This window comes from Dasypus novemcinctus, chromosome 26 (genome assembly GCF_030445035.2).
Source record: "Dasypus novemcinctus isolate mDasNov1 chromosome 26, mDasNov1.1.hap2, whole genome shotgun sequence".
Lineage (NCBI taxonomy): Eukaryota > Metazoa > Chordata > Mammalia > Cingulata > Dasypodidae > Dasypus > Dasypus novemcinctus.
Window position 1 is genome coordinate 58,721,770 of NC_080698.1, and position 18,523 is coordinate 58,740,292.

General features: G+C 42.9%; 2 pseudogenes; one reads left to right on the forward strand and one right to left on the reverse strand.

Annotated features, from left to right (window-relative positions):
* Positions 1-1,713: 1,713 nt before the first annotated feature.
* LOC131276211 (5S ribosomal RNA) lies at positions 1,714-1,832 on the reverse strand (annotated as a pseudogene).
* A 3,066-nt stretch (positions 1,833-4,898) lies between these two features.
* On the forward strand, positions 4,899-6,680 carry LOC131276119 (heterogeneous nuclear ribonucleoprotein A1-like 3; annotated as a pseudogene).
* Positions 6,681-18,523: the final 11,843 nt, after the last annotated feature.

Sequence of the window (18,523 nt, forward strand, 5' to 3'; positions counted from 1 at the left end):
TTTCCTCTGAAGTTTGTCTCCTCACTCCTCGCCCCTCCCATCGGGCTCACCCATCCCACCCATTGTCTTCCCCAAGGCACGCTTATCCCTGACCGAGCTCGGCTGATCACAGCACCTGTCCTGGGCCAGGCTGTGCCCTCAGAGCTCAACTGGGAAGCCACGTCCATCCAAGGCCTGGGACCATCTGTATGCCAGCTGTACCTTCCTGCAGCACACACTCTCTGTGCATTGGAGTGCCCGGTCACCTCAACAGTCAAAGACAAATCGGGGCTCCCATCCAGGCTGTGGTGGCTGCCAAGCCCAGCCAGGGGCCCAGATGGAGACTGGCAGGTCAAGGGATTGGGGGCAGACGGGAGTCATCGGCACCCAGAGGAGAAGCCCTTCAGATTGGGAACTGGGACTGGCCCCTGACACGCAGTTGGCATGGCGCCTGGGAGGAGAGTGTGTGCTGCATGGGAGTCCCTGACCCCTGGAGTGAGGGGAGTGCGGCCTCCCCTCACCCATCTGCACCTTTGCCATCCTGCTTGGACAGGTATCCACTGCCATGACCTGGGGTGAAGAGCTAAGCCCTGGCCTGCCCCTCCCTGCACCAGCCCCCCTCAGCACACAGTGCATTCCAACCTAGGCAGTCGCCGAGCTCCTGAAGATCTAACCAAGGTGAGGGGAACACATCTGCGCTGGCTCCCAGACCTCGAGAAGACGCCCAGGTGCTCCCCTGGGGGTGTGTGTGTGCTCATTTTCCCACTGGGCTCTCATTTGGGGGTGGCTTCATTACATTCTCCCCAGTAATCGAGCCCTCAGCTTCCACAAACTCCCGGCCTGGAGTGATGCCCTGGCCTGTTTGGCATCGTTCTCTGCCTCCCAACTGGACATTTAAGCTGGGCTGTGAGAACAAGCGTCTCAGCCCACTCAGCCCTGGCACCCCAGGAAGAGAGCCCAGCTCAAGGCAAACCTACAACCAGCCTGGGCCACCTCGAGGGAAGGGCTCCCCAGGCTGCGGCCAGATGGGGTAGGGGCCAAAGGAGCTGGTGGGTGGTGAGAGAACGAGGAAGGGAACTCCTAACTGAGGCACTGGCCACCAGGGAGCTGGTGCTTAGGCCTGGCCCAGAAAGGACGGCACTGGCCTGGGAACGGGGCACTGGCCTGGGAACGGAGCTCAGCCCAGGTGACCCCAGAAGCTGCCTCCACTGCCAGGGGTCTCCTGGCATCTGGGGGTCCTTATCCCGCCAGCCTGTGTGGGAGGACTGAGGGGCCCCAGGGATGTGTCTGTGTGTCTGTCTGTTTCACGGCTGTTGGTTGGTTCTCCTTCGTGTGTAGAGGGCACTGCACTGGCTGAAAGCGTCGCTTGATTTCCCAAGAGCAGTTGGCATGAATGGTGCCCAAGGTGCCAGGGGGTGTGGGTGGGTGGGCCTTGTCCCCTGGGCACAGGGAGACATGGGAAGTCTGTAGGATGGGGCCCAGGTGCCTAGGGAATGGGTATTGCCTTGGCGGGTCCCTGTTGTGCCAGGGATGGCAGCAAAAGCCTGGGGTGGCCAGACAGACTGGGCGGCCTCTGGGGTGACCATTTGAGGGCAGTGGGTAGGGTGCAGCTGGTGGAAGCAACAGCGTGGGGGACAGAGAGGCGGGAGTGGAGGCAATTGTTGGATGCAGGGAGCTGAGCTCTGGGTGGGTTTGGGCCAGCAAAAGAAGAGACAGCGAGCCATGCCTGGCAAAAGCCTATAGCATCCGGTATTCCCAGATGGTTCCCCATCCCAATACTAGCCAGGCCCGAGCCTGCTTAGCTTCTGAGGTCAGATGAGAATGGGTACGTTTAGGGTGGTATGGCCACAGACAGCAGCTGCTGTTACTGGTGCCTCAAGAACTTGTGTGCACTGAGTCCCAAGAGTCCAGCGGTCTTGGGCCCCATCTGCCCCATCTGCCCCACACCTGCAATGGATATTGGACATCCCAACATACAGTTTCCAACCATAGTTTGGAAATTTGCCAAAGCTTGTCTCATATATTTTGTAGCATTCTGGTTACGTGCATAGATATTTATGACTGCTAATTCTTCCTGGGGGATTGTCCCTATTATTAATATATAATGTTCTTCTACATCTCTTCTAAGTTTTTCACATTTGAAGTCTTTTGTCCAATAAAATTCTAGTTATCCCCGGTCTTTTATGCTTACAGTTTGCATGGAATATCTTTTCCAACCTTTCACTTTCATCTGATTTGTATCCCTAGATCTAAGGTGAATTTCTTGTAGAAATTGGCTCATGTTTTGATTTGCATTTCCCCAATAGCTAGTGGTATTGAAAACTTTTTCAAGTGGTATTTCACCATTTGTATTTTTTTAATTGGAGAAATGTCTGTTTAAGTCTTTTTTCAATTTTTCAATTGGATTGCTTGTCCTTTTATTGTTGAGTTGCATGATTTCTTTATATAGCATGGAAATCAAACTCTTATCAGATAAGGGGTTCCACCATATTCTTCCCATTGAGTGTATTGCCTTTTCACTATCTGTATTAGTCAGCCAAATGGGTGCTGTTGCAAAATATCAGAAATTGGTTGATTTTTATAAAGGGTATTTATTTAGGTAGGAGCTTACAGATACCAGGCCATAAGGCATAAGTTACTTCCCTCACCAAAGTCTACTGTCATGTGTTGGAGCAAGATGGCTGCCAATGTCTGCAAGGGTTCAGGCTTCCTGGGTTCATCCCTTCCAGGGTCTTGCTTCTCTCTGGGTTCAAGTTTCCTCTCTTCCTGGGGCTTGCTTCTCTTTCCTCTGTGAGTTTACTTCCTGGGGCTCCAGCTTAAGGCTTCAGCATCAACCTCCAGATCAAATAAAAACATAGAAAAAAAAACCAAACAAACAAACAAACAAAAAAAACCTCCAACACCAAAACTCCAACATGAAAACCCCTCAACTTTGTCCTTTGCCATGCCTTTTATCTGTGAGCCCCCACCCTTTAGTGTGTGCCCTACTGGCACAAGAGGTTTACATAATTACTTAATCAAGTAAATCTATGAATCCAATATAATCTAATATGCCTGGAGGAAAAGATCAGTTTACAAACATAACCCAATATTTCTTTTTGGAATTCATCAATAATATCAAACTCCTACACTATCATAACTACCTCCTTTGAAGCACAAGTGTTTAAAGTTGAAGAGGTCTTCTTTATCCTTTTTTTATTTCATTGTTCATGCTTTTGTTGTAACATTGAAGAAACCTGGGAAGCGGACTTGGCTCAATGGATAGAGCATCTGTCTACCATTTGAGAGGTCTGTGGTTCAAACCCAGGACCTCCTTGACCCGTGTGGAGCTGGCCCACGTGCAGTGCTGGTGTGCGCAAGGAGTGCCCTGCCACACAGGGGTGTCCCCCGCGTAGGGAAGCCCCTCATGCAAGGAGTGTGCCCCGTAAGGAGAGCTGCCCAGTGCGAAAGTAAGTCCAGCCTGCCCAGGAATGGTGCCACACACACAGAGAACTGTCACAGCAGAATGACCCTACAAAAAGAGACACAGATTCCCGGTGCTACTGAGAAGAATAGAAGTGGACACAGAAGAACACGCAGTGAATGGACACAGAAAGCAGACAACCCGGGAGGGTGGAGGGGAGAGAAATAAATAAATAAATAATTCTTAAAAAAAAGAGAAACCACCACCTTCCACCAAGTCTTGAAGATATATCCCTATATTTTCTTGTAGGAATTTTATGGTTCTACTGTTATATTTAGGTCTTTGATCAATTTTGAGTTAATTTTTGTATAAGATTGAGATAGGGATCCATTTACTTTCTTTTGGATATGGATATCAAGTTCTCTCAACACCATTTTTTAATAGATTGCTCCACCCCAGCTGGGGGAGGGGCTTGAATGCCCTGTCAAAAATCACTTGAACTTTGATGTGAGGATCTGTTTCTGAACCATCTATTTGGTTCCATTGATCTATATGCCTATCTTTATGTCAGTAACATGCTATTTTTACTACTGTAGCTAGGTGGTATGATTTTAAAAAATTTAATTTTAGGTAGGATATATCTTTTCCTCTTTTATCTTTATTTTTAAAGAAGTTTTAGATTACATAAAAGTTACATCTCTAATACAGGGGATTGGGAAGTGGACGTGGCTCAAGCAGTTGAATGCCCTCTACCACATGGGAGGTCCCAGGTTTGGTTCCGAGCACATCGTAAAGAGGACTAGGAAGACAGAGAGATGATGCTTAGGGCTGGCATAGTTGAGCTGATGCAACAAGACGATGCAAACAGATTATGGAAAGGGATGAGGCAATGAAGAGACACAATAAGGAAACAAAATTAGAGACTCAACAAGCAGGAATGGAGATGGGGCTCAAGCCATTGGGTACCTTCCTCCTAATAGAAGGTCCTGGGTTTGGTTCCTGGTGCCTCCTAAAAAGAAGATGAGCACACAACAGACACAGAGAGCAGATAGTAAGCACAAACAGGGGGAAAGAGAGATAAAATAAATCTTTAAATATATATATATATGTAGGGGATTGCCATATTCCCCTCCCTTTCTCATATTTCCCCCTGTTGGTAATATCTTTCATGAGTGTGATACATTTGTTGCAGTTGAACAAATATTGAAGCATTGCTTCTATAGTATAAACTATGCATATGTCTATAAACTATAGTTTACATTATGGTTTACACTTTGCATCATACTATTTTATAGGTTTTGATAAAATGTGTAATGGCCTGTATGTTATTGCAAAATCATGCAGAACAATTCCAATGCCCTAAAAATGCCCTATGTTCCACCTATGTTCCCTCTCCCTTTGCTCAGAACTTATGGTAACCACTAAGTTTCAAATTTTCAAGATAAGATTCATGGTTACATGCATTAATATTGAAGGCTTGATATATTGGTCTCTTTTCTTTTATTAGGCACTGCCTATGTACTTGCGAAATTCTTGCCCTTCTATTGGAGAACATAGCAGGACTCCCCTGGATAGGAATTTAATATTTTCTTGTTTATTGTGTGGGTTTTCACCCACTGAAACAACTGATGACATTCTGAGGGGACATTTTCAGCAATGGGGATCACTCACCGACTATGTAGTAATGAGAGATCCAAACACCAAGCACTCCAGAGTCTCCACTGTTGAGAAGATGGAGACAACATGAATGCAAGGCTGACCAAAAGTGGATGCAAGAGTTGTGGACCCTAAGAGGGCTGTCTGAAGAGAAGGTTCTCAAAAACCAGGTGACACTGATGTTCATGGCAGCGTTATTCATGATAGCCAAAAGTTGGAAACAACCTAGGTGTCCATCAACTGAAGAATGGATAAACAATTGTGGAGTATACACACGATGGAGTATTATGTAGCAGTAAGAAGAATTGAAGTCTTGAAACATATAACTACATGGGTGAACCTGGAGGACATTGTGTTGAGTGAAGCAAGCCAGACAGAAAAGGAAAAATACTGTATTATTACCCTATTATGAACTAAATATATTATGTGAAATATGAATATGGGCAGAATTGTATATATAAGACCATTTTTCCTTGAAGCTGAACAAATGTAAGTTAATATTACACAATGTTAATATCAGACAAAAAAGCCCCATTATGCTAACTAAATGAAGGAGACCAGAAACAGAGTACTACATATTGTATGATTCCATTTATATAAAATGTAAATATAAATCAATTTATAAAGATGGAAGATTAGTTGTTATGTAGGTTTGAGGAAGGAATGCTAAGGAGTTTGGAATTTTTCTTTTTGGAGTAATGAAATTGTTCTAGAATATTTAAGATGATGGATGTACAACATTGTGATTATACCAAAAACCATTGATTACATATGGCAGCTATGTACAGTGGGGTAAGCACAGAGAGATTGAAAGGTGAGGAATTTCATTGTTTCCTTTGTTTTTTTGTTTAATATTGAAATAATGAAAATGCTCTAATAATTGAAGTGATGAATGAACAACTATGTGTTTATAGCAAATACCATTCATTGTACTTCTTAGAAGATTGGATGTTTATTATTATGCATCAATAAAATTGATTAAAAAACAAACACCAGGAGCCCATTTAAATGTGAAGAAAAGATCTTTGTTGGTGGCATTAAAGAAGACAGTGAAGAGCATCACCTGATAAATTATTTTGAGCAGTCTGGGAAAACTGAAGTGGTTGAAATCATGACTGACTGAGACATTGGCAAGAAGAGAGGTTTTGCTTTTGTAACCTTTGATGACCATGATTCTGTGGGTAAGAATGTCATTTAGAAATACCATTCTGTGAATGGCCACAACTGTGAATTAAGGAAAGCTCTGTCTAAGCAAGAGATGGCCAGTTCTTCATGTGGTCAAAAAGGTCAAAGTGGGTCTGGAAACTTCAGTGGTGGTCATGGAGGTGGAGGTGGTGGGAATGACAATTTTGTTCATGGAGGTTGTGTTGGCTTTGGTGGCAGATGAGGGGGTGGTTTTCATAGTTTCTCTGGAGATGGGTATCATGCACTCAGTAATGATGGAAGCAGTTTTGGAGGTGGTGGAAGCTACAATGATTTTGTCAGTTATGACCATCTGTCTTCAAATTTTGGACCCATGAAGGGAGGAAATTTTGAAGGCAGAAGCTCTGGCCATTATGGTGGAGGTCAGTACTTCATCAAATCCCCAAATCAAGATGGCAATGGAGGATCCAGCAGCCATGGCAGGGGCAGAAGGTTTTAATTGCTGCCAGCGAACAAACCTTAGCAGGAGAGTAGAAGGGGAGAAGAGAAGGGGAAGCTACAGATTATAACAGACTTGTGTACTCAGACAGGGTGGCAGGGCCTGGATGCTGCATAGAAGACGTTCTTTAGATAATACTTGTGTATAGGCAAGAAACTCAAGGACTGTATTTGTTTGTAACTAATTATATAACAGTTATTTTAGTTTCTGTTCTGTGGAAAGTGTAAAGCATTCTAACAAAGGATTTTAATGTAGATTTTTGTTTTTTGTACCCATGCTGTGGATTGAGTCATGTAATAATCTGAACATGATGTTGAATAAATGTCACTTTAAAAATGTGCTGTGAGGAGAAAAGGTGGCATTGGAGTGGAGTGGGAAAAGTGGACATGGTGGCTGATATGGGTATGGGGAACAGCAGGAAGAGATGCGATGTGGAGGCACCTTTGGGACTTAGAGTTGCCCTGGATGGTGCTGCAGGGGCAATCACCAGACATTGTAAATCCTCCCAGGGCCCACTGGATGGAATGTGGGAGAGTGTGGGCCATGATGTGGACCACTGACCATGAGATGCAGAGATGCCCAGAGATGTACTTACCAAATGCATGGATGTATCATGATGATGGGAGTGAGTGTTGCTGGGGGCGGGGGGGAGTGGTGGGGTGGGGGTGGTGGGGTTGAATGGGACCTCATATTGTTTTTTTAATGTAATATTTTTACAAAATCAATTAAAAAAAAAAAAGATGGGAAATCCACCAGCTATTACCAGATTAACATATGGATGTGTGTAAGTGTTATAATATTGTGTTCAGTTTGCTTTTCATAACTCAGGGAACCTGGCAGCTCTCCTGAGTCATACTGTACCCAGAAGCTATGACTAAGATATTCTTATAGCTTCTCTCTCATATCATGTTCCTGTGTGTTAATTGTTATGATTCAGTTGTTTGGTTCTATATAATCAAGCAATAAATGAGAGCAAAACTAAGAAAAAAAAAATGTGCTGTGAGGAAGCAGCCCAATGGATAGAGCATCTGCCTACCACATGGGAGGTCCTAGGTTCAAACCCAGGACCTCCTGACCCAAGTGATGAGCAGGTCCATGTGAAGTGCTGATGCATGCAAAGAGTGCTGTGCCATGCAGGGTTGTCCCCCGCCTAGAGGAGCCCCACGCACAAGGAGTGTGCCCCATAAGGAGAGCTGCCCAGTGCGAAAAAAGCGCAGCCTGCCCAGGAATGGCGCCACACACACGGAGAGCTGATGCAGCAAGATGATGCAACAACAACAACAACAAAAAATGAAACTCAGATTCTGGGTGCTGCTGACAAGAATACTAGCAGACATAGAAGAACACACAGCAAATGGACACAGAGAGCAGACAACTGGGGAGGGAGGGGAAGGGGAGAGAAATAAATAAAAAATAAATCTTTAAAAAAAAGTGCTGTGTAAATTTAGTGTACTGTGAAGCTGTCTCAATAAACTGTCTCAACAATGTGAAGTTAGATTTTTTTCAGGGTGATGCCAGATTTGATTAAAAACTCATTTAAAATCTCAGAGACTGCTTGTTTGGCTTCCCAGGATAGATTAAGTAATTGTGAGCATATTCCTCCTGATTGCATATGTAATGGTTAAAGGGAATCTTGTCTCATCTTAGCATTAAGGATTTGATTTTTCTGTGATCAGATCAGTAGGAAAGGCAGACTATACACACATTCCTATATACAAACAAAGACATTTGGGAATATTAGAGTTTTAATTTAGTCTAGGGGGTAGAGAATATAAGGGTTATCATTGGGGGAGTCCAGTGAAAGGATATCTGAGGAAATCTCATTTTAATTAAGACTGAAAGAAAAGGAGTATGGGGTGGGAAGCTGTATTTGTTGATTGAAGGTGGAAATTAAGACTGAAAAAATGATTACTGTAGATGCAATATCATTGCTTGCCTTTTACAGTTTTGAGAGGGCAGGCAAATTATTAATCTCTAGATGTCTGGTGGAGCCAATGAAGATGCCTGGAGACTAGAGGAGGTGTAATGCTTATATTTTGGGGGAGAGGTCGTGTTCTGAGGTGTGCTCCATTTCAATTGCATATAATTAAGCAAATAGCATTGATAGTTCAGGAAAGGACTCCAGGCAAGTGTTTTATCGCTTTCAATTTACGGATAGCAATGGAAGAAATGAAAAGCAATTCAATAAATTTATGAGCATATGTGGATAGATTATAAAAGGAGGAGGAAGAGTTGGCCAGGATTTAGTTTGAGTTGTTTTTTTCAGATGACAAAGGGAAGGAGTGACAAGAGTAGTTTGAAAACAGGAGACTAAGATATCAGAGAGAGCAAGGAAAAAGAAAGTTCCAAACCAGGTCATTTTTCAATTTTACTTTGGTTACTAGTAAGAATTTTTTATGGAAAGATCATTGCTGATGTTAGATTTCCTTTTGAGGAATCACTGTTCATTTTTATTAATCAAAGGATGAGTGTGGTGAGGAACTGGTGACTGCACTTAGAGTTTGATTGTGAAGGGAAGAACAGAAGATCAGGAACGGGGGAAAATAGGTTAATAGGAGGTTTTGGTTTAATGTTTTGAGCACCTGCTTCACATATCCAAGGTCCAAGGTTCAATCGCCAGTACCTCCTTAAAAAATAAAAATAAACCATTTGAGGAACTAGGAATTTCAATATGGACTTGGACTTCCTTGATGATTTGAAATTGTCCCCACCAAGCTGAGGAAGGAAAGGCTAGGTTCATGGCCCCCCAGCACTTTGCTATTTTTCTATCTGCTGTTCTTTTTGGACCTTCCCATGGCTGGCTCACCAACCAGGTTTTAACTTAGTTCTCATTTCAAAGCTGATCCCAGTATCAGGGTATCCTTACCTTCACTACCTAAACTGTAACCACTACCTAAACATGTCCTCATTGTATGGAAATTTCAGAAAGGGCACGCGCGGCCTCTGAGCTCAATGACTGGCACTTCTCTTGTACATTCTAGGTAGAGTGCCTCTTGAAATGGCTACTAGCCCCAGCTATTTTCATGGTTGGCTTTGCTCCAGTAATCAGCAGGGACTCCACTAACATGACTCTGAGTACTTGTCAACTTGGTTCTGGATGATATAAATCCAGGTCGCCAATCTGCAAATACTCACGTTTACATTCTTAGCTCTTCCCCTCCACCCAGTGTCCAGGCAAGGTAGGAATCTCAGCCTCAAGGACAAAGCTTTCAACTCCCTATCTTGGATGTTTCTTCTTACTTGCAAAAGTGGTTGAACTGAGTTTTAGAATCACTTAACCCTGTCCCACCCCATGCACTTTCGTTGCTTATTCCCAGTGCTCCTCAAGTCACACTGGAGGAAATCATGACTCCCATTTCGTATGCTCCCCCTTTAATTGGAGATAATGTAAACTAAACCCCAAGCATCTTTCCCTACAAGGTTTACTCAGCATAAGGTGACAAGATGGCATCTTGGCATAACATGCTAAGATTGCAGTTACTCTTTTCCCCCTTTCAACCATACTGCCTCAACAGAATTTTTGGTAAACCCTCAATTTTCATGAGGTCAGAGCCTACCTGATCAAAAGTAATTAGCATCACTGAATTCTATACTTGCCAGGTTGTTAAACTATGGACTTGAGAGAATATTTCATCAATTTTAACAAGTGTACCACACTAATGCAAAATGCTAATAGGGAGAACTGTGCAAGGGTATAGGAGAGATCTGTGCTGCTTTTTGCAGGATTTCTCTGCCAACCTACAATTGCTCAAAAAAGAAAAATAGGGAAACGGACGTTGGCCCAGTGGTTAGGGCGTCCGTCTACCACATGGGAGGCCCGCGATTCAAGCCCTGGGCCCCCCTGACCCGTGTGGAGCTGGGCCATGCGCAGTGCTGATGCGCGCAAGGAGTGCGGTGCTACACAGGGGTGTCCCCCGCTAGGGGAGCCCCACGCACAAGGAGTGCACCCATAAGGAGAGCCGCCCAGCGCGAAGGAGGGAGCAGCCTGCCTAGGAATGGCGCCGCCCACACTTCCCGTGCCGCTGATGACAGCAAGCGGACAAAGAAACAAGTCGCAGCAAAAAGACACAGAAAACAGACAACCGGGGGAGGGGAGGGGAATTAAATAAATAAAAATAAAATCTAAAAAATAAAAAAAATAAAAAATAAAAATATGCCTCCTTTCTGCTCATTATCTTCTTAAGTGGTCTTCTTGGTCTTTCTTATTCCAGTGTCTCATTACTGCTGGAACACTTTCTGATACATCTGAGCTTGTTAGTTCCATCTTTGCAGAACTTTCCATTACCTAAGATTTAAATCATTTTGAAGAGATATATAAAAGTCCGATTCTCAGCATTCACACAATGTCCAGGAGCACTCCAGGACCAAAGGGAAGAATCACTGGCTTGCTTTTAATCAAGTTTTCATTTTTCAACCTTTCAAAGTTGTTAAAGCTTTAACCAGAAGGAATCAACCTGAAGGCATGAGTGAGGGGACATAGTCTTCCAGCACTTCTCATGTAAATCCAAACATCAAGAAAATTCCTTTTGTGGAGTAAAAAGGCTATTTGCTGTTTTTATTTCTGAATTGCAAAGATTATTCCCCTTCCCATGTTTTTAGAATTTCTTGTATTTCCCCACTCAATCTTGGCTGCCACAACCAAAGTGCAAAGACCTTCTTTTTCTTGTGTCTGTAGTGGAAACCTTAGCAGCAGATATTATCTGCCCCAGGTTGGTCAGAGATACATCTTTTCTAGGTATTTTGTGATAAAGAATGAAACCATAAGGTAGTACTTCAAGAGATACAAAGAAATCAGCACCAAATAAAAGCAATGCTGGGAAGTTAGTTGGGTGTAGATGGGGGCCTTATGAGTCAGATTCAAAGCCAATGAACTAAGAACTAAAGCCAATGAACTAAGCCAATGAACAATGAACCATTGTTTCCAACCCAAACCTTTTCAGAGAACACAGGATCAAGATTGCTGGGATGGGACAATGAGAGGGAACAGTTGACCACAACAGTTCAAAATTGTGAATATTGAGATCTTCCTTTTTTCAAATTAAATAGCACTTAAAACAGAATTTAACCAGTAGTAATCACAGTGAGTTTTAATCAAGAAAGCATATTCTGGGAAGTGGATGTGGCTCAAGCAATTGAGCTCATGTCTACCATGTAGGAAGTCCAGGGTCTGATTCCTGGGGCCTCCTGGTGAAGGCAAGCTGGCCCATGTGGCAAGCTGGCCTGAACAGAGAGCTGGCTCATGTTGAGTGCTGGCCTGTGCAGCAAGCTGGCCTGACTAGTGCTGGCCTGCTCAGGAGTGCTGGCCCATGCAGTGAGCTGGCCTGAGCAGAGAGCTGGCACAGCAAGATGACACAACAAAAAGAGACACAGAGGAGAAAGCCTCAGCAGACCAGGGAGATGAGGTGGCACAAGAGACTGAGCACCTCTCTCCCACTCTGGAAGCTCCTAGAATCAGTTCCCAGTGCTGCTAAAGAGAAGACAAGCAGATACAGAAAAATGCAAAGCGAACAGATACAGAGAGCAGATGATGGGGGGTGGTGGAGGTGGTAAATAAATAAATAAATCTTTTTTAAAAAAGAAGGCACACTCTCTAGAAAAATGTACCTATCCTTTTTCCTGCTTTATAGTAGACCATTACATAAATTTTGAGTATTCCTTTTTATGTTTTTAAAAATTACTTTCATGCTTTTAAATGTAAATTATGAAAATACTTTGTGGATCACCTATCTTAGATGATGGCATCTGATTAGCAATTTCTCCATTTATCTTGTAAAGCTTTTGCTCTTATTAATATTCTTCTTTTCTGGAAATAATTAGTTAAATTGCAAAACTTTGGCACTCTTTATAAAATTGTGAATATTTTGAGCAATTCCCCTCAGTCTTTCCAGGATTGTGCCATTATCTGTGTTCAGTTAATTTTTATCACCATTTAAAGTAATCTGTATTTGATCAATTTTCATATGCAGTTTTCCCATTTGAATTTTGAATCTTCCTAATACTTATATTGAGAACATGAACTGTCACATCTGGTCTCAGAAAGATCTTCTCGTGGAAACTATGATAGTAATACTATTGAAAAAAAACAACAGCAATAGGAACTCAACACTATTTGTCAAGCTTAGGTCAAAGCACTCTGTAAGTATCAACTTAGTTCATTCAAAACATACATGAAATGGGTGAAATATCACTTTTACAAAGGAGAAAATAAAAGCAGAGCAAGGTAACATGCCCTGGGTTATATAGATAATGCATGATAGTGCTTGGGTTTATACTAGGACTCTAATAACATCAGGAGTGTTTGGACAAAGGGTTCTTTCTTCAATCCCTGCCTCCAAGCACACTCAGACAAAAAATCCTTTTAATTTCCTGAAATCTAACTATTTCTATTAATCATATGTGTAAGATTGAGATGTCCTCTGCCTCCCTGTAATAAATACCTTGGATTGAGTCTCCAAACACTTTGTGGCATTTGGAGTTTTCCGATCTGAGGTTTTACATGATAAGGTCAAGTAAAAACAAATCCCTGCAGAATTTGGGCTCCATGGACCTGCAGTGTTAGATAGGTGATTCGCATTTAAAATTCTTGACCATCAATAGAAAATGCATCCATAAGGGACAGATTTTGTATTCTAGTAGATCTGATGGAATTGGGGCCATTTCTCAAAATTGCCACACAATATCATTAAGTCTTCAAGGCCAATTGCATTTCTTGTGCTGAATAAATATTAGTTACACCTTTGACATGACCAGTTTATCTTTACCATCTTGGCATTCCTCTCACATTCAGCAGATCATACAAAACATATTGTTAAAATGAAATAGGTAATTTTGGAGGTAAACAACTTTATAAGTAAATGTGAATGGACCCATTCACTCATATACGCTGTTTTAGTCATCTCTCCAATACTAAATGTGAATTTTATTTCCATCTGTGGCATGAGGGGAAGCAGGGCTGACTGAAAATCACAGTGACACTGGGGATCAGCTTGTTTCCACCCAGATCAGATTGCAGCTCTGGCCTAAACCCCAGCCCCACCTCTGACAAGAAGGAAACTGGTGGGACCTGTACCAGGTTCTCCAGGAAACTTCAGGCCTTACCATGGAGGTTGGTGCCCATCCTACTCAGTGGCATAAGCTACCTCAGGAGCCATTCCATGGCTGAGTCAGAAGCCCCATTTCCCATAAATGGGACAGGAAGTGATGGTTGGGCACCTACTTCAGCTACTGATTAGTTAAACTTGACCTGCTGAAGTGTAATTCTAAGAAAAAAGTTTGAACCAGTCAAAATGAGAAAGCTGCCAGAAGCTGCCATTTTAACTCTGCCCCAGGCATGAGGGGAAGTAGGACTGACTGAAAATCACAGTGACGTTAGGGACTGGTTTCTTTCCACCAAGATCAGATTGCAGCCCTAGTCTAGGCTGCAGTGCCACCTCTGGCCGGGAGGAAGCCGGGGGGAAATGCTCCAGCCTCTCCTGGGAACTGTAGGTGCTTTCATTTGGCACAGACTGAATAGTCAGACACCTGGAGCTCCATCCCTACACCCCAATAGGATAAGGGAAGAGGTGTGTTTCCTCAGCCACTCTGAACAACTGCAGGTGCTTTCAGCCCCCATGAACTGGTTTGTTGAATGCCTTTGATTCCTTCTTCACCTCTACCCTGCCCCATAGGATAGGAGGGGGTGGTGTTTTCTTAGCTTCTCAGGGCAACTGCAAGCATTTTTAGCCTACACAGACTTGACTGTTGGGCACCTGTGGTTCCACCCCTACCCCCAATAGAATAAGAGAGAGACTGTTTCTCTAGCCTCTCTGGGTAACTTCAGGTGCTTTTGGCCCATACAGACTGAATAGTTGGACATCTATAGCTCCATCACTGCCCCCATGGAGGATAGGAGGGGATCTGGGTTTCCTCAGTCTTTCCGGGTAATGGCAAACACTTTTGGGCTGCACGGCCTGGACTGGTGGGTACTTATGGATCCACCCTCACCCTCCAATAGGAAAGGAGGAGGCTGGTGTTTCCACATCTTTCTGGGCATTATCAGACACTTTTGGTCTACATGAACTGTTGGGCACCTGTGGATCCACCCCACCACCCAATAGAATGGGGGGGGGGCAGATGGAATTAAAATTCACATTTAGTATTGGAGAAATGACTAAAACAGCATATATGAGTGAATGGATCCATTCACATTTACTTATAAAGTTGTTTACCTCCAAAATTATCTATTTCACTTTACCAATACGTTTTGTATGATCTGCTGAATGTGAGAGGAATGTCAAGATGGTGGAGATAAACTGATCATGTCAAAGGTATAACCACAGCCTCTCCAGGCAACAGCAGGTACTTTCAGCCTAAAAGGACTGAACTGTTGGATGCCTGTGGATCTACCTGCACCCACTATTGAGATAGGAGGGGATTGGTATTTCTTCAGCCTCTCCAGGCAATGGCAGGTAGTCTTGGCCTACAGGGACTGAACTGTTGGGTGCCCATGAATCCACCTCCCAAATACCCAATAGAATAGGAGGGGAGTGGTGTTTTTTAGCCTCTCTCTGGGCAATGGCAGGTACTTTCAGCCTACATGGACTAAACTGTTGGACATTGGTTGTTTCATTCCCCCCTGCTGCTAAAGGGCATATGGGACAGTACTCCCTAAGCCTCTCAACTTAACTACAGGCATATTTGACCCACATGGATTAGATTGTTGGGCACTCCAGAGGGTCTATCTCCACCCCCAGCAGGGGGGGGAGGGCAGTGCTGTTTCAGTCTAACTGGGCAATGTGGTCATTTTGGGCATGCATGGCATAGATTGCTGCCAATACCTGAGCGCCATCCCTACCTCAGGAAGAGTAGGAAGGGTGGCAAGGTTCTCTGTCTCTCTGGGTGATTACAGACAACCTTGTCCTGCACAACTTGAGTTATTATACTTGGCTGCAGCTTTGCACCTATTCCTGGCAGAGGAGAAATTTGGGAGACACTTAATCAATTCCTGGGGCAATGTGGGCAGCTTTGACCTCCACAACTTACAGGAACAACTACATACTCAACTCCTACTACACAAACAGCAAAGGAGAAAAGGCAAGAAAACCCGAAATTAAAGAAAGTAACTGCACCCAGAATGAAAACATCTGGTAAGCCAGATACAAAGACACCAACAAAAAGTTATAATCTATACAGAAAAACAGGAAGATATGGCTTAGTTAAAGGAACAAGATAAGCCTCCAGATGACATAAGAGTTGAGACAACTAATCATAGGTGTCCAAACAAACTTCTTTAATAAGTTCAATGATATGGCTTAAGAGATTAAGGATATTAAGAAGATGCTGACTGGGTGAGCCTAAAGAAGAATTTAAAATGATACATAGAAAAATAGCAGACCTCATAGGAATGAAGTTGCACTTAATGAAATTAAAAATACACTGGAAGCATGTAACAGTAGACTTAAGGGGGAAGAAGAAAGGATCAGTGAGCTTGAAGACGTGACCTCTGAAAGTGAATATACAAAACAAATGAAGAAAAGAATGGAAAAAATTGAACAGGGTGTTAGGAAACTAAACAACACGAAGAGATGTGCAACATATCATGGATATCCCAGAAGGAAAAGAGAAAAGAAAAGGGGCAGAATGAATATTTGAAGAAATAACGGTAGAAAATTTCCCAACCCCATTGAAGAACATAGATATCTGTGTCCAAGAAGGACAACATACTCCCATCTGAATAAATCTGAATAGACCAACTTGAAGCCACATACTAATCAGAATGCCAAATGTCAAAGATGAAGAGAGAATTCTGAGAGCAGCAAGAGGAAAGCAATGCATAATATATAAGGGATACCCAATAAGACTAAATGACAACTTCTCATCAGAAACCATGCGGGTAAAAAGGCAGTGGTATGATATATTTAAGATACTACAAGAGAAAAACTGCCAGCCAATAATCTTATATTGGACAAGATTGCCTTTAAAAAATGAGGGCAAGTTTAGAATATTCATAGATAAACAGAAAGGTATTTTATAACAAAGGGACAAGCTTTGCAGGAAATACTAAAGGGAGTGTTACAGACTGAAAAGAAAAGATAGGATAGAGAGGCTTAAAAGAGAGTCTAGAAATGAAGATTGTATCAGTAACTGAAAATGTAACAAGAGTGCTGAAAATAAAATATGACAGATAAAACTCAAAGGTCAAAATGAGTGCAATAAGAACTGCCTTTTTAGTAATTACATTGACTGTTAATGGATTAAAGTCCCCAATCAAAAGACACAGACTGGCAGAAAGGATAAGAAAATATGAGCAATCTATATGCTGTCTGCAATAGACTCACCTTAGACTCAAGGATACCAAGAGATTGAAAATAAAAGGTTGGAAAAAGATATTCCTGGGAAGCGGATGTGGCTCAAGTGATAAGGCCTCCACCTACCATATGGGAGGACCTAGATTCGATCCCTGGGGCCTCCTGGTGAAAAAGAAGAGAAAGCATGCCTGTGTGGTGAGCCAGTGCCTATGTGGTGAACTGAATGCCCACAGGGTGAGCCAAGTGCCTATGCAGTGAGCCAAGTGCCCATGTGGCAAGCCAAATGCCCATGTGGGTGCCCACATGGCAAGCTGAGTGCCCATGTAGTGAGCTGAGAGTCCACGTGAGTACCTGTGTGGCAAGCCAAGTGCCTGTGTGGTGAGCTGAGTGCCTGCATGAGTGACTGCATAGTGAGCTGAGTACCCCTGTGAGTGCCTGCATGGCAAGCCAGTGCCTGCATGACAAGATGAGTGCCCACACAGCAAGCTGAGTGCCCGCATGGTGAGCCAGTGCCCACACAAGTGAGTCATGCAGCCAGATGATGATGCAACAAAAAGAGAGATGAAGGGGAGAGTCAAGGTGAAGCACAGCAGAGATCAAGAATTGAGGTGGCGCAGCTGACAGGGAATCTCTCTCCACATTGGAGGTTCCAGGATTGAATCTCAGTGAATCCTAGAGGAGAAAGATGAGAAGGGAAGATAAAAAGAGAAATAGATACAGAAGATCACAAAGCAAATGGAAACAGACAGCAAAAACAGCAGGGCGGGGGGGGGGGGGGGAATAAATAAATAAATCTTTAAATAAAAGATATTCCACACATGCAGAAACCAAAAAAAAAGAAGGCTGGAGTAGCTATATTTATGTCAGATGAAATAGACTTTAAAAGCAAACTATTATTAGAGAGAAGAAAGGACATTATATATTAATAAAAGGGGTAATTCACCAGGAAGAAATAATAATCATAAATATATATGCCCCTAACTAGGATGCTCCAAGATACATGAGACAAGCACTGGCAAAACTGAAGGGAGAAATGAATATCTCTAAAATAATAGTTGGAGACTTTAGTACACCACTCTCGGCACTGGATAGAACATTTGGACAGAGAATCTTAAAGAAACAGAGAGTTTTGAATAATATAATAAATAGACTAAGCCTGATGGACATATACAGAACATTGCACCCCAAAATAGCAGGCTATACATTCTTTTCAAGTGCTCATGGGTCTTTCTCCAGGATAGACCATATGTTGGGACAAAAAGCAGATCTCAATAAATTCAACAAGACTGAAATTATATAAAGCACTTTTTCTAGTCATAATGGAATAAAGTTGGAAATCAACAAGAGGCAGAATAAGGGAAAGTTCACACATATATGGAGATTAAACCACACAATCTTAAATAATCAGTTCAAAGAAGAAATTTCAAGAGAAATCAATATCTCGAGATGAATGCAAGAATGTCTTTCTGTGCACTAGTACAGATGTATGTCACTATTGCAGGTACTGGAAATGCAGAGAAGCATGGGAAAAATACAAATAATGTAACCTATGGATTA